Source organism: Pleurodeles waltl, chromosome 1_1 (genome assembly GCF_031143425.1).
Source record: "Pleurodeles waltl isolate 20211129_DDA chromosome 1_1, aPleWal1.hap1.20221129, whole genome shotgun sequence".
Lineage (NCBI taxonomy): Eukaryota > Metazoa > Chordata > Amphibia > Caudata > Salamandridae > Pleurodeles > Pleurodeles waltl.
Genome location: NC_090436.1, coordinates 369,597,883 through 369,615,260, shown reverse-complemented (window position 1 = coordinate 369,615,260; position 17,378 = coordinate 369,597,883). Strand labels below are relative to the sequence as shown.

Sequence of the window (17,378 nt, the reverse complement as noted above, 5' to 3'; positions counted from 1 at the left end):
TGGTAAAGTGCGCAGAGTCTAAAAACCAGCAAAAACAGTGTCCAAAAAGTGGAGGGAGGCAGGAAAAAAGTTAGGGGTGACCACCCTAAGGCTGTCCGATCTAACAGAAAACCTTGTAGGATCTACACAAATGACCCCTTGCTGAATTCAGAATGTTGTCTACTTTTCAGAACTGTTTATCTGTCCAGGATCCACCACTGGTTTCACACCTATTTCTATCACAAACTGGAAGGAGGTTGAAAGCACAGAAAATAGTAGAAATGGGGTATGTCCCGCTACATTGCCAAAAGTGATGAAAATTTTGGTTTTCTGATTCAAAACCACCTATTCCTGAAAGCTGTGAAGATGGTGATATTAGCACCAAAGCCCTTTGTTGATCCTATTTGCAGGGAAAAAACAGATGGTTTCTTCTGCAGAACTTCACATTGTTTTTGCAAAGAAAACAAATTTTTGCTGTATTTTGGCTAATTTCTCGGTCTGCTCCAGGGGAAGCCACAAGCTATGGGTACCTTTAGAATACCCAGGATGTTGGGGGGAAAAAAGGACACAAATTGGGCTTGGATAGCATATGTGGATAAAATGTTATGAGAGACTAAGCACAAATTACCTCAAATAGACAAAAAAGGGCACAGCACTGGTGGAGGAGGGGAGGCCCAGCAGCTACGGGATTAAGAAGGTATCCCAATACGAATTGGCTAGTACTGCAAACCAGAGACCCTCGGATCACTTCAACAATCAGCGTTGGTGAGGAATTTTATCTTCATCTCACCTCTTACTGGAAGAAATTGATTAACTTTTCCCTTGCCCTTACTAATGGTGAAAAGCTGTCTTAAAATTGAACAGCTCACACCTTTGTTGAAAAAAAAAGGTCATCCTTTCATCCTTACAACCCGAAGGCCTCAGTTTCTGTTGAGTTTCAGATCTACTATCCCCTTCAAATATACTACAAAGTAGTGTGGATAATCAGGTGAAAAAAACATTCCTGAAACCTCTTTATAGGCCTTCAGTCAGAAATTAAATCAGGCTGCATTGCTGAAATGGCCGTGCTGCAGGTAGCCCATCACGTTTTGTGCATTTTAGACTTTGGCAACTGCTCATTTACTATGTTCCTAGATTTACAAGAGGATTTCTAATGGTTAATCATAATTTACTTTGCACCTTAAAAGAGTGCTATGTTTAGGATCGAATTATCTGGTTTGCTTCCTATTTGACTTATCAATGCCACTAAGTAAAAATGGGACACTAGTACTAGATCCACTGCCACCCCCAGTCCCAGCTGCAAAGAGTATTCGAGGGTGCAACCACTGCACGGACTTTTAAAAGTGTACATTGGCCCACTCCGGGAACTCCTATCTAGATTAGGCACCTGTTATCATTTATATGCTGAAGACATTCTGCCTTATTTGGAATATTTCTTTCCAGAAAACATCTTTCTACTTGTCCAGACGAAGGATAGCTGTCAAACAGGTATGACTTGCCAATATTGTATACTTGGTACATCTAAACTGGAATTCCTGTGGATTTCCTCCTTCAAGTGCAATTTTCCTAATCAATCCTGGATAAACTGCAAAAACATATCAATGTTCAAGTCAACAATCGCTAGATGCACGAAGTCCTTAATTTATATTATCTCTAAGAGTCTCCGTTCTCATGTTCACAATTGTAATCTGGACATGAATGGGCTATAGCAACTGAGAAAAAAAATCTGAAAAATAAAATCATTTATTCCAGAATCTGACCTCAACAGGCACGGACAAAATACACTTAGCTCCTTTTATATTGTACTGACATGCGGCAACAAAACTAGTTTAAAGGAGCAAACTGCATGACATTACTCCAATTCCCCAGTATTCCAGCTGATTACCATTGAAGGAAGGCATGTTTTCAAATTGGCTTACCTGTGTCCTAAGCCCTTTATTCTAGAATGGCCAACTATCCGTCACAGAAACAGATTAACTCTACAAAAACTCACCCTCTCAGATCATACACTCTCCTCTTGGGGATGCCTGGCTTTAAGAAACAACGCAAGTTGCATTTAGCCACAGTGATCATTTTGCATTTGTCCTCCTTTTCACCTAATCTACTCCAGTGTTGTATGCACAGTTATTGGCAGTGAACTCAAGCACGCTTTTTGTTAATAAATCTAGTAGTCTCTTGTTTGGAAGTTGGAGGGGTGTTTATTTAAAAAATATTTGTCGGCTTGTGTTTGGACACTAAAATAGATTTGTTGATATAAACTTTTGCTAACAATTCGTTTATTTTACAAAATTCCTGTCACCATGAAATTGCTGCATGAAAATACTTAAATCACTTTGAACCACTGGTAATTACATTGTCTTGTTTAGCTTGGCTGTGCTATTACAAACATTTGCTAACCATATAGGTTTTCCAAAGATGGATTTAACCTGTGAGAAATGACAGGTTACCAGTGGCTAGTCTGTACCACCTATCCCAGAGGTCAACTGAAAAAATGCCAAATATAGTTTCACCCTAGTGCCAAAAGGGTCTGCATGTGCCTCACTGAAGGGCAATAGAAAGCATGTAAAGGCAGGCCCAGATGAAAGGACTTCTGAAGGTAGGTGTGACATTCTTTCTACTGTGGCAGTTGAAGGTGAAGGATTTCTGCTGTTGTGCAGATCACAACTGCAAACCAAACACTTTATCACTGGTGGATGAGGTGAGGATTCCAGCTCAGTTCCTGGATAATTATCCAACACACTTGTTCTGAAGGTCCAAATCAAGTCCTGCAGAAATGAGAATGAGTTGTCTACCTCTTTATCAATGTGGTTGCCTTTAGGGGAAGATGTATGCCCTGGATTGCATATGAATCAGAGTCAAACAAGTCCTCCAAACTTTGCTAATAGTTTTGGAGTCTGGCTCAGTTCTGGCTGGCTGTGCTTTTGTGATTTTATAGCACAACATAAGCCTTGTACGGATCAACTTTGGCTTGGAGATCGGAGACCAGCATTACCACAGGCACCGGGAGAGTTCACAGTAGAAAGGACTGGTGTGCAACCTAGAACTTTATGGATGTCTGGATTGGCATAGGCATGGGATCAGGAGTGTGTCCTGTGCAGTTAGTCAGCGCCAGAGAAGGGCTGGCTGGTGGAAGTGCAACTGGAGGCCCCTGAAGCCCTATTGGGCCCATAGGTGCACAAGAGTTGACTAGTAGCATCCTAAGTAAATGTGTATCATACTCTCTTTGAGGGCCTCTATCTGCTGCTGGGTCCACAGCAGCCTGGAGAATTCGGGTGTGCCAGGACCAGCTGCAGAACAGGATCGCAATCGGTAGAAACTGGAAGGGGAAATTTCCTTGAAGTGCCAACTATTCAGCTTCTCATCTGGCTTCAAGTGGTGAGAGGTAGATTAGTGGAGCTGGGCCATCTTGTGTGTGTTACACACTTTGAATTTCACAAACCTAAAGACTTCGAGCATGTCGAGATCTGGGATATGAACAGCCCTGTGATCCGGACTGGGAGTGGCCCTGCATCTTGAAGCAGGAGCACTGCTTTGACTGTGAGATCTTCTTATAATCCTAAATGCATAACTTGGCTTCCCACTCCCTGAACGCATTCAGCTGCATCACGGTGCACTTTTCACACGACTAAGTAATGATCGGAGCCCAGGCATCAGAAATGCACATCGTAGTGGTCTGTGAACACCACAAGTTTCCTGGCAAAGCTTGAATCCTCTCGTTTAAGGGGTAAACATTTTCTTCTCTAGCACATAGTCTGTGAATTTTAAAGAATTTTTGAAGACTGGCCATTTAGTAGCGGAGTTCCAGATCTGCACTGAACGGTAAAGAGAGAAAGGAACAGATGACTGCACCATGGTGGTGCACATATGCAGTTCCATCCGATCACTTCCAGGGTGGTGTGAGGTCACTGTGGAGTCTCGTGTGCCACACAGCAGCATGACGACGCTAATAACTGAAATTGCCGGCTGTATTCTACATGTGGGAATAGTCTAAAGATGAGGACTCCGTGGCTGCAAGCGTCATCAGAAGAGCCTAGTCCAGGTTATGAACAGCCTCACTACTCCTGTAATGCATCTTAATGTTATCTACAACGCATTCTGTCGAGGTGTGTAATACAAGCTTTTGTTATACTGAACAGCATTTTGAGGCATGTTCATTCATCAGATGAGTATAATATAACCGTAATATTTCAAAGCTACATACACTATGTATGTATACCGTACATACACAGCAAACGTAGATTCAGGAGGGCCAGATTGGTTACATTCTAGAATTACCACTTTGTAACTAGGTTTGATTTCTCTTCATAGTAGGCAAGTATAAATTCAATAGATATGATAAAAAGTATGTCATGAATCCGGACCTGCTGCGCCTGCGTTTCAAAAGCACAGTTCATTTTTGATAGTTCGGGACAAAATTTGACGCATCTGCAATTCACAAATTCTAGTCGCCATAACTTATTTATTTTTGCAGTACTATGGGGTAACCTTGACCCAAGGGCATTATAGCGCATTAAATGAGCACCAGGTTACATTACGCAAGGTTAGGACTTTTTTATTTTAATTTATTTTTTGTAGGAGCCGGGCAGAAAAAGTGATCCGCCCAAAATCACAGGATGTTGAGTCAATGCCGGGACCCGAACCTGGTTACCGAGTTCTAAAGTCATACGCTTTTGGCAGTCTGACCACATCTCCTCCCTTGAATGAAAAGTTGGATTTAAATGTTGGAAAGCAAGACTGCGCCTTCTGGCTAGAGAAGGTCAACACAGTCTAACAGACCTCATAAATTCAAATGTGTCCCTTCAGAACGCCACATAATCTTGTCTTTCTAAACCTGGGTGCAAAGTACATTCAGTACTACACATAAAGGAGAATACAAAACACTACATTCAAGTCCGCTTTATTACTTCACAGCAAAAGCACATTTTGAATTTCGAGTCTGCATCATCATTAATGAAAGGGATGAAAACATGTTAAGGCAACCCGTTGTCAAGCCCACAGAGCGTAGCATCAGTTTATTATAAATAATGACTGTGTGCCCTTCCCACAATCCACGCTACAGGATACACGGAAGAGTTCAAAGACTTCCACTCGCCACACCCAAGCAGGAGCCGTGCGCTCACACAGGCTCACACGGACAAAAACAGGAACAGGCAGCTACAGGCATGAGCCCATGCGTTTCCGCCATTATGAATCATTGAGGCAATTACACTGCCTCATAGCTGCTTGTGCAATGCCCGAGCTTCAAAAGCCAGGCCCCGTCCCTCGTCATGCTGTGAATGGGAAAACAAATGCAGCGCGTGCGTTGCCGTGTAACGTAGCGACTGGGTAGCATCACAACCGTCTTATCTCTCGCTTCTCGTCATAAATTACAAAACCAAACAGAGCGATAGGGACGTTTTTCTGAATTGTCTATTTTTAATACCCGAGTTTACTGGAAAGTACAGGCAATGGAAGTTACCTGCATCACCTGTTTATAAAAAATCACGAGGATACTCGCTGCACCTCGTATTTAATACTAGATCTGTGAATACATTCACGTGTCGTCCCATTTGATGACTTACGAGAGGCATTGGGCGCTGGACAGAAGTTTGCATAAAACGCAATGGCGCACAGTCATATTTGTAGAAAAGTGCTTTACGTTTTGCTCCGAATTGGTACATTACACACAAAAGTTCTTTAAAATGTAGACTATATTACTTTGCAAAATGTGATCGCGCCACAGAATAATGCAATTCACCACACAGGCTCTTGGCCAATACTAGCTTTACCTAATGAAAAGTGTGCAGAATTAAACACCCAGGCCTTCTGCAACCGAACCACGACCACACAACTAACTATATGTTGGTTTATTTAAGATGCACGGAGAATAGTCTAGGGTATCAATGTAATCAATCAACCAAGGCTTCACAATAGGTTTCTCGTCTGATTTCCAGGTACTTAAAAGAGGCACTGCGAAAGCTGACCCCACATGGAATTGGCCAGTTGCTTTTGGACTTTAAATGAGAAACGTGGGTAAGGAGGAAGATGTGGTCACTAGAAGCGCCCTATCCATCAACAGTCGTCACTCTCTCTCCTTCCATATAAGTATGACTGTGCAAGCACTGTTAGAAATGGGGTCTTTGGTTGACAGTTGTTGGAGTGTGTCTTTTAAAATCAATATTAACATGAAAAGCTTGCGATATATTGTGTAATGAAGCTGCATAGAAAATGTGTTAACGTAGGAAATAATGCACACGTTTAAAATGTGCCCACGGGGAGTGGCTACCAATGTGTACGAAGACTAATGAAACTTATTAATGATGAATCAAATATGTACTAATGTTTTGAATTTGTATTAGCATATTATGATTAATGCATGTATTGGGGTTTGCTAAACTAATCACTAGGCCTTGGTTAGGGAGGGTCTGGGCCTAGCTGCCTGGTCTCATATTAAATTGTATTTTTCTAACGTGCAATATGCTGTTCTCCTCAAGGACACAAAGCTGTACTTTTCCAGAATCTAGAGATGTGTGTAGCCGTAGTAAATTCTTTCTCATGAGACCCGACTTGCTCAAGGATACATTCTTGCCGAATGCAACAGTGTAATTCGTAACAGGTGCAAGGCTGCCTAGACTAGGAGAAGACAATGGGACTACTGATTGGAGCGTAAAGTGTAACTTTCCTTACCTGACATTCCAACCGATGAAGACGTCAATAACAGGAGCCAATCAACGGCATGAGATCTGTGTTTTGTGGAAAATTCTAGTGAGGTGCGTGGAGACTTATTGGACAGAGATAATGATGCACCAAAATTGATCCAATGGGAAATTAAGGGCTAGTTCGACTGTTTTGATATACCTGCATAACCCGAGGAGCAATCGGCCATTACCGGACATTCCACTTGAAGCTATACCTTGCCATTTGAGACTTTGTGGTTCTGATACTTTAACCATCCTCCACTCATTCCTTACCTGATACTTATTTCTCCTCCTTATGAGGGAAGAGCCTTACTCTTAGATATGCCATACTGAGACTTGCCCTGTCCTATCCTTGCTGATTGTGAATCGACTGATGTCCTGAGGACGAAGACTGACACTGTTTGCTGATTCGTTGGAAGGGTAACTATCTAATGAAAATTGAAATTGTCTGTTTGCCTTTTCTTTCTAGGTACCAACTGCTCTTTTGATAGAGGCCATAGTTAGATGTTTTCCAAATTTGTGTTTGCTAAATTGTTTTGCATGAAGCCAAACATGCCAATGTTAATTCGAGGTTAGTTAAGGTGTTCACCAAAATCGGACGTAAATAGACAAATGACTGAATTCTTGCTTTGTTGAATCACGTACCGTTGCAACTTGCTAAACTGTTTCTTACTAATGACCTGTTAATGCTGGACGTATATGCTCTATACTTTGATTAATTGTGTTTTAATTACAAGTTGAAGAGTTAGTAATGGGATTGATTGCTAATGAGAGTAACGGAGATGATTATTAGATTGTAATAAATAGGGAAAAACATATTCTAACTCTTAACTACATTGGTGTGGTTATTCATGACTGAAAGGTCATGGTGTGTTCACTTTATTGATTCTTGTTGAATGTTATTGATTAACTTGTTGATTAGTTACTAAGAATATTGATTGGGTTATTGATATATTGATTTGTAATGCCAGAAAGATACCTCATACTGGGAAGTCTCAGAACGTGGTCAAAAGGTTCATCGGCCTAGGTGTGTCTCCTTGTAAGTTTACTTATCAAGGTTCAGACACACTATCACAGTCAGGTTACCCCCTGTTCAAGCAAGGACCCTCACTCTAGTCAGGGTACAAGAGAATCACCCTCAGCTAACCTCTGCTTACCCCCTTGGTAGCTTGGCAGAGCAGTAGGCTTAACTTCAGAGTGCTAGGTGTAAAGTATTTGTACCAAAACACACAGTAACTTAATGAAAACACTACAAAATGACAAAAACACAGGTTTAGAAAAATAGAAAATATTTATCTAAACAAAACAAGACCAAAACTACAAAAATCGACAATACACAAGTCATCAATAAAAAACAAATCAAAAAGAGTCTTTAAGTAGTTTCAAACACACTAACACTGTTAGTGTGAAAATGTACCTTGGATGCGTAAAAAATAACCCTGCACGGGCGAGTGTGCGTCAAAAAGGACTTGCGCTGCATCGATTCCACTCACGAGCATGACCTTGCATCGTTTCTCCTTTCACTGGGTCAGGGCACATCGTTCCTTCTCTCCGCAAGAGAGCGATGCGTCGATCCGGTCAGCACTCTCGGGTCTGGGTAGGCCTTGCGTTGTTTTTACACGCCCAGCGGTACTTGCGTCGGAAATCCTGCTGCACGATGATTAAAAAAAAACACGCAATGAGGGTTTCGATCTCAGAGTCTCCGTCAGTGATGCTGCGCGTCGTTTCTCCTGCTCTGTGCGTCGATTTTCAGCCGTGGAGCCGGCGGCCCGTTGTTTCTTCAGCCGCAGATCGGAGTCGCGTCAATCTTTTCCCCACACAGCGCTCTGTGCGTGGATTTCCTCATTTTAGGCTGCCAGCTTCTCCTTTCAGGGTCCTAGGAACTATATGGGCACCACAGGGCAGAGTAGGAGTCTCTCCAGAGACTCCAGGTGCTGGCAGAGAGAAGTCTTTGCTGTCCCTGAGACTTCAAACAACAGGAGGCAAGCTCTAATTCAAGCCCTTGGAGATTTCTTCTCAAGATGGAAGGCACACAAAGACCAGTCTTTGCCCTCTTCCTCTGGCAGAAGCAGCAACTGCAGGATAGCTCCAAAAAGCACAGTAACAGGCAGGGCAGCTCTTCAGGTCTTCTCCAGGCAGAGACTCCTCTTGTTTCCAGAATTGTTTCTAAAGTCTGTGGTTTTGGGTGCCCTTCTTATACCCAATTTCTCCTTTGAAGTAGGCATACTTCAAAGTAAAGTCTCTTTGGAATGTGAAATCCTGCCTTGCCCAGGACAGGCCCCAGACACTCACCAGTGGGTTGGAGACTGCATTGTGTGAGGGCAGGCACAGCCCTTTCAGGTGTGAGTGACCACTCCTCCTCTTCCTCCTAGCACAGATGGCTCATCAGGATAAGCAGGCTACGCCCCAGCTCCCTTTGTATCACTGTCTAGTGTGAGGTGCAACCAGCCCAACTGTCAAACTGACCCAGACAGGGAATCCACAAACAGGTAGAATCACAGAAATGGTATAAGCAAGAAAATGCTCACTTTCTAAAAGTGGCATTTTCAAATACACAATCTTAAAATCAACTTTACTAAAAGATGTATTTTTAAATTGTGAGCTCAGAGACCCCAAACTCCACATGTCCATCCGCTCCCAAAGGGAACCTACACTTTAATCAGATTTAAAGGTAGCCCTCATGTTAACCTATGAGAGGGACAGGCCTTGGCCCAAGGACAGAAAAGTCTAACAAGCACAAACACTGAGGCTTTGCAGGCACAGCTGTATGCAGAAGAGCCAGTGTTATATATACCAAAAAAAAAAAACAGGGCCAGGTTATCAGATAAGCTAAATGAAAAAAACGCAATTGACTTCAGACAACCTCATCTAAAATCAACTGGAAGAGCTTTTAGGAGGGAGACAGTTCAAGGACAGAGATCACTTGTCCAGGAGTTAAATTTTTTCTAGCTAGTGCATCAAGAATTTAGATTCTATTAAGGACAGAGGATTATGCTTTCTCTTTCATTTAATGACAACACAGCAGCCAATGAAAACAGTATAAACTTTAAACTACATATCCAATGAACACCCAGACATGCAATCATGGCTTTTCTCTGCCAATATAAATAGCATTAACATTATAGTCCTTCCTCTTTCTTTGCGAAAAACAACAAAATGAAGAGTCAATATAGAACTTGCAGAACACAGGTCCGCTGAACGTCCTCTTGGTACGTGCCAACCGTCCCAATTTTCATTCCGGGTACTTCATCCAAAGAACAGAACGTCCACCTGATCCAACATCATAGCCAAATAATTCAAGAAGCAGTATTATTCACCACTCTAAAAAAAAAGACAAGCCAAAAGCTAATATCCACAAATATACATCGGGTTGGGTACTTTCATCAACTATTAACATTATTACTTGATAAACAAAAGTTATATCATACCAAGCATGCATAGTAGATACTTACAAAGGGTGGGATAATCCTCGCCTCTGTGTCCTTAATAGAATCTAAAATTGACATGCTAGCTAGAACATTTTTAATTCTATGTCAGGACCGGAGGCTTCGGATTATGCTAGTTTAAAGTCTACTTACTACATCAGATACTACATCAACAATAGGTTTGTGATAAAATACTTTGAATGTTGAACCATTTGACTAGTCTGCTGCTGCCGCCATATTATCCTCCAATCTAGCTCCTATTGAAAAAGCCTTAGAAGCCATAGCTCCTCTGACAGAATGCCCTCCAAAGATGTTTACATCTGTACCTGCTACTGCCAATAACCATTTGACCCAACGAACCAAAGTTGCTGCAGAGATTGGACGAAAAGGCTTCTGCAAAGAAATTAACAATTGACCAGAAACATCCTGCCTGAACTCTTGTGCGCAATCCTCGTAACCTTTTATACATTAAACAACACATAGCTTTTTATCACGTGGAAAAGACGGATATGAAATACACTTTGATGAAGTCTTAGTATGTCTTGTAATGGAAAAAGATACTCTTTCAGGAGTAAATACTCTATCTGATAAGTCCAAAGCTTTGACATCAGAAACTCTTCAAAATACACACGAAAGTACGAGGTTCTCTAAAAGAGGACGTCGCGGATATTAGCGTAGCCCTGGGTTGTATGTATTCCTATTTGGAAGGGTAAAGTCAGTGGAATGTCAGTTGGAAACTGCCGAGTGCATATTCGGAGAGGAACAACGGGGGTGGGAAAAAAGGGGATTTCCTTTTACGGACTAGGTGGTCTCACACACTATATAGTGTCATGCTTCATCATTTGACCACCTAGACCCACCCAGGTAGGACAGTGCCACCTGGGCGGACTCAACCTCACTGTTAAAGGAACAGGAGGGAGTGCGTAAATAAACTTGTTTCTGGAAAGATCGGGATCCAGCTAATCTACTGAAAAAAACTAAAAACACCTAAGCAGACACCTATGAAGAGCAACAAATTTAATGGTGGTGTCTGACTGGTGTAGTTAAAAAGGGGGGTTGGGACACCTCTGTGAGGGCAAGGACTCACAGGGTCACCTAACTAATTACTAGCCAACATGTTTCTGCCCTCAGGAGTGAGCCAATGAAGGTCTCGGGGCATTCGTCAGGGCCTAGGATCCCTACGTCTCACGTTGGAGGAAAATACTCTATGGGGAAATCAAAGAGTGAAAAAATGGAAAATGAATGATCTACCTTACCCAAGGAGTTACTTTGAGGCGGCCTATGGGGGAAAAACCAATAATTAGCACACTGGTGGCACACAGCACTGCAAAACCAACCAATTACACACGTGTCAAGGGGATGCATTCATGCACGAAACACATATGTTCAAAAAGGTAAAATACATGCGTGGAGTGACTGAGTGGGTATATCTACACAAGTGGACAGTCCTATCACTGCAGGGAATTATAGTTCTTACCCTTTTCTTAGAGGCTGTTAGCCTCTGGTATCCAGGAGGGGGAGTGTCCCCTTATAGTCACACACTAAGGGAAAAAGATGAACATACAGACGAAGTGAGGAGAGGAACAGAAGTAGGCAGAATAGATACAGAGGGAGCGTTAGGGGGGGGGGGGGGGGGGGGGAGGGAAGCAAGTTCCCACTATAGCTGGTAGAAAAATACTGGTTAAGAGAACCCGAAGTGGCTATAGACAATAAACATGACAAGTAAGATTCAAAGCAATAAGGGCTTATCTGTGCTGCCTTTGATCCGGTATGCCACTCACTACATCAAAGGGGACGCTCGCCGTGCGCCTATTTCGTCCTCTCCTTGGACCGCTTGTGACAAGTGGCTGAGGGAGAACGGTCTATTTATGGCTGTAAGATATTCCAGGTGCGCCCTGTTGGCGCGTTAGTTGGAATTCAATTGAAGTTAATCACCGCCGCGGGCATCGTTGCGTTGCTAGCCTCGATATGATTGCCGTAATGGCGGGCGCACCGGCGAAGCCGGGGCGCCGGCATGAATATGATCGAGTGCTGGGGCGGACCTCTTAACGTTGATGGCCTCGATGTGCTTAACCGCACCCGCAGGCGCCCCAGTTGAGCCGGGGCGCCGGCGTGAATGCGAGCGAGTGCAAGGGTGGAGCCCGAGCCGGAAGATTCCGGCCCGAGCGCCGCCAGCAGAAGCCTCGCGTGTACAGTGGCCGCTGGGAAATGTAGTTCCCAGCGGTCCCGTGGCCCAAAGGGCCAAGAAAGAAAAAAAGAAAAAAAGAAACAAGGAGAGGGAAAGGATGAAGAAAAGGAAAGAGGGGGGGGGGAAAGGGAAAAAAAGGGGGGGAAGGAAGAAAGGGAGGAGGGAGAGGAGGGAACAAAACGGACAGGGGGGGGAAATAGTGAGGGGGATAGAAACAAAGTAGGGGGTAAGAGAACAGAGTGGTCCCGGGGCAAAGTCCCGTAAAGGATCAGGGTATGGGGTGGGGACAGTACAAAGGGGAGGGGGAGGGAAAGAAAAAGATAGAGCAGAAGTGGACGGAAGGGAGGACTCGTAAATTAATAAGAGAAATCATTTATTGAGTGTGAACCAGGGGATCTCATCATTAAGACCATTGGTGTCCGTGTGTAATCTCCAGACCCAACGTTGTTCGGTCTGGAGCAATCTCTGTGTCATATTGGAGGACGATGGAGGTAGTTGCTCAATTACCGTCCAGCTTAAGTCATCTGCCGAATGTTTTTCCAGAAGGAAGTGGTTAGTCAATTTAGTAGCCTCTCGTTTACAACGGATCGTACTCCTATGTTCGCAGATTCTTGTGGTGACCTTTCTAGATGTCATTCCCACGTATTTAAGGTTACAGGGGCATCTAATCAAATATATCACGTTTTTGCTGTTACAGTTGGTTAGGGATCTTTGAGCCCATGGAGTCTTAAGGTCTAGGTCTATTGTGGTTGATTTTTTAGTGAAACAGCAGACACTGCAATTACCACATGGGTAGTGTCCTCTTGGTGGTGGGAGGCCCCATAGTGTGGTTTGTGTCGTTAGGGAATTGTTTTTTTCTTTGGGTCTTGTGTGGACCACCATGTCCCGTATGTTTGTGGCTCTTTTAAACGCATGTAGTGGCTGCTGAAAAGGTAAACCCCCAGATATAAGGATTTTCCACTCATCTTTGATGATTTTCTGAATCTTATTGGATAGTGGGTTAAAGGTAGTCACACACACAATTTGTTCAGTGTCAGACGTCCTAGTGCGTGGTTGTAGTAGTTGATCCCTATTATTATTCGCCGCTCTTTTGTATGCTCTCTTCACCAGATGTGTGGGATAATCCTTGGTTTGCAGCTTACTAACCAATTTTTCAGCGTGTTTGCGGTAGTCTGTGAGGGTGGAACAATTCCGTCGCAGACGTAAAAATTGACCAACAGGGAGATTTCTCCCTCAGGGACCTTGGGTGGAAGCTTTGGAATTGGAGCAGGTTATTTCGATCTGTGGGTTTATAATAGACCTCTGTGGCTAGAGTCCCATTGCTTTCATAGATTGATAGATCAAGAAATGCTAGTTGATTTTCACCTATGGTCATGGTGAAGTTCAGGAAAGGGTTAGCTGTATTTAACCAATTTACAAAATTCATCGCCTCATCTCTAGTTCCTGTCCAGACCAATAGAATGTCATCTATATATCGTTTCCAGAGTTTTATCTGCTGGAAAAATGGGTTGTCATCGTGGTTGACTACCTGTCTCTCAAAGTGATCAACATAGAGACATGCCAAGCTAGGTGCGAAAGTGCTACCCATAGATGTCCCCTGTATTTGCAAGAAAAAGTTATCCTCAAACTTGAAATAGTTCCTTGTGAGAGCCAAATGTGCCAAGTCAAGTATGAAGTCAGGGGGTGTCCGTGACTCTCCTCTATTGGCTTCCAAAAGGTCGCTAATGAGCTGCAGAGTGGCCTCCTGGGGAATGTTGGTGTACAGGGATTCTACATCCAGGGTGATCAACAGTTCTCTAGTTGTGTCAAAAGCCACAGAGTCTAATAAGACTAACACATCCGTCGTGTCTTTTAGGTACGTAGGAATTCTTCTGACCAATGGCTGAAGGAAGAAATCCACAAATTGAGACAGGGGTTCTAGAACCGATCCGATCCCGGATACAATAGGTCTCCCTGGTGGGGGAATTTTCCCTTTATGCATTTTTGGGAGAATATAAAAATAGGGAATCCTAGGGTTAGCCTGCCATTACGGCAATCATATTGAGGCTAGCAACGCAACGATGCCCGCGGCGGTGATTAACTTCAATTGAATTCCAACTAACGCGCCAACAGGGTGCACCTGGAATATCTTACAGCCATAAATAGACCGTTCTCCCTCAGCCACTTGTCACAAGCGGTCCAAGGAGAGGACGAAATAGGCGCACGGCGAGCGTCCCCTTTGATGTAGTGAGTGGCATACCGGATCAAAGGCAGCACAGATAAGCCCTTATTGCTTTGAATCTTACTTGTCATGTTTATTGTCTATAGCCACTTCGGGTTCTCTTAACCAGTATTTTTCTACCAGCTATAGTGGGAACTTGCTTCCCTCCCCCCCCCCCCAACGCTCCCTCTGTATCTATTCTGCCTACTTCTGTTCCTCTCCTCACTTCGTCTGTATGTTTATCTTTTTCCCTTAGTGTGTGACTATAAGGGGACACTCCCCCTCCTGGATACCAGAGGCTAACAGCCTCTAAGAAAAGGGTAAGAACTATAATTCCCTGCAGTGATAGGACTGTCCACTTGTGTAGATATACCCACTCAGTCACTCCACGCATGTATTTTACCTTTTTGAACATATGTGTTTCGTGCATGAATGCATCCCCTTGACACGTGTGTAATTGGTTGGTTTTGCAGTGCTGTGTGCCACCAGTGTGCTAATTATTGGTTTTTCCCCCATAGGCCGCCTCAAGGTAACTCCTTGGGTAAGGTAGATCATTCATTTTCCATTTTTTCACTCTTTGATTTCCCCATAGAGTATTTTCCTCCAACGTGAGACGTAGGGATCCTAGGCCCTGACGAATGCCCCGAGACCTTCATTGGCTCACTCCTGAGGGCAGAAACATGTTGGCTAGTAATTAGTTAGGTGACCCTGTGAGTCCTTGCCCTCACAGAGGTGTCCCAACCCCCCTTTTTAACTACACCAGTCAGACACCACCATTAAATTTGTTGCTCTTCATAGATGTCTGCTTAGGTGTTTTTAGTTTTTTTCAGTAGATTAGCTGGATCCCGATCTTTCCAGAAACAAGTTTATTTACGCACTCCCTCCTGTTCCTTTAACAGTGAGGTTGAGTCCGCCCAGGTGGCACTGTCCTACCTGGGTGGGTCTAGGTGGTCAAATGATGAAGCATGACACTATATAGTGTGTGAGACCACCTAGTCCGTAAAAGGAAATCCCCTTTTTTCCCACCCCCCGTTGTTCCTCTCCGAATATGCACTCGGCAGTTTCCAACTGACATTCCACTGACTTTACCCTTCCAAATAGGAATACATACAACCCAGGGCTACGCTAATATCCGCGACGTCCTCTTTTAGAGAACCTCGTACTTTCGTGTGTATTTTGAATTATAGGGAGCTAAGTACGTAGTGTTCCTCCATACTTATCCCCCCTCCTCCCTCTTCCTCTCTCCATGTGTAATGATCAGAAACTCTTCTACAAGAGAGTAAACAGAGTTACATTGTAAGTTTCGCTGACAGTTGCTTCCGAGACAGGTCCTCATTAGAAGGTCAACTTCTAAGAAAACGAAGGACAATATTAACATCAAATAAAGATGTATATTTTGGCTGAGGGGGTTTTCCCTTACGAATGCCCCTAAGAATTTAACAAATTAAAGGATGTCCTTCCAGCGGTCTACCCTGAATATGAGGATGACTAGCTGAAAGAGCGGAACAACAATTATTATTTGTCCTGTAAGCCAAACTTTGTGAAGCCAAGTCGGACAGAAAATTGGCTACGACATGAACCTCTGACCCCATGGGATCCAAACTCCTTTCACTGCACCAACACTTCCTCCAGGCTTGCTCATAATTTTTATGAGTGGTGGGAGCCCAAGATTGGGATAAGAAAAACAGTGCAGATTCCGAAACTCCAGGCACTTGCCATAGTCTCCTGAAAGTCTCCAAGCCATCAGAGACAATAGTCCCTGTAGAATCCGAGGATGCGAGCTGCCTAACGGATCCTTGAGAAGATCCTGACACACTGGTAGCATCACTGGAAAGTAGCACGAGAGGGCCATCGCAGATGGGAACCAAGGCTGTGCTCTCCAATATGGAGTCCCCAAGATAATTTCCACTTGATATCGCAGTACTTGGGCCAGGACACGCAGAATCATAGCGAAGGGGGGAAACCCATAAAGCAGATCCCCCTAGCCACGGTTGAAAGAATGCATCCGGCCCCATCGACTGAGGATCCGCCTTCCAGCTGAAGTAACACGGAACCTGGTTGTTCAACTGGGAAGCAAACAAATCTATCTGACAAATCCTCCACCTCCGCTGAAGAGCATGAAAAATCTGCGGTTTGAGCTTCCTTTCACGGCCATCCCGCAGGAAGCACAAATTCCAATCCGCTATTGTAATGGAACGACCCGGGATGTACTTTGCTATTACTGAAATCTGGAGATGCAGACAATAATGCCAATAATCCTTCATGATCTCAGCTAATAGACGAGATCTGGTCCCTCCTAGGCGATTGATATACCTGACCCCGGACACATTGTTCATCCGAAGGAGGATGCAACAATATACTCTGTGAGGGCAAAGTGATCTGATTACAAACACCCGCTAAGAACTCCAGACAATTTATCTGATAGTTCAATTCCCCCGGGGACCAACGACCCCCCGTCTCCACTGAGCCGCAACAAGCCACCCAGCACCCCACTGGCTGGCAGCCAACTCTAATATCACATCTGCACTGGAGGTAAAGATCGCTCTGCTATTCCAGGCATCCATGTGGGAGAGCCACTAAGATATTTTGGTCTTGGCTTCCTCCGTGAGCGGAACCAACTCAGAATACTTAAGACCTTTCCGAAGATTTAAAATCTTTAGACTCTGAAGGGCCCTGTAATGCAGCAGCCCCGGAAAAATTGCTTGAATTGACGACGCAAGAAGGCCGACAAGGCATGCCAACATCCTCAAAGACATAGTCGGAGAGGCAAAAGCTCTCCTCAACTCTTTCTTGATCAAAGTCAGTTTTCTTAAAGGAAGGAGCAACAAGGCCTTAATAGATTCTATCTGAAAGCCTAAGAACTCAATAGTCTGTACTGGCACCATGCTGGATTTCTCAGAATTGATGAC

The 17,378-nt window shown here is 43.9% G+C and overlaps 2 protein-coding genes across 4 annotated transcripts in view; both read right to left on the bottom strand.

Moving 5' to 3' along the window:
* The window catches only part of MAST4 (microtubule associated serine/threonine kinase family member 4), a 1,720,607-nt gene that overhangs the window by 1,495,221 nt on the left and 208,008 nt on the right, over positions 1-17,378 (bottom strand). The gene's annotated exons all lie outside the window — the stretch shown is intronic.
* The window catches only part of LOC138291414 (uncharacterized), a 163,921-nt gene that overhangs the window by 145,191 nt on the left and 1,352 nt on the right, over positions 1-17,378 (bottom strand). The gene's annotated exons all lie outside the window — the stretch shown is intronic.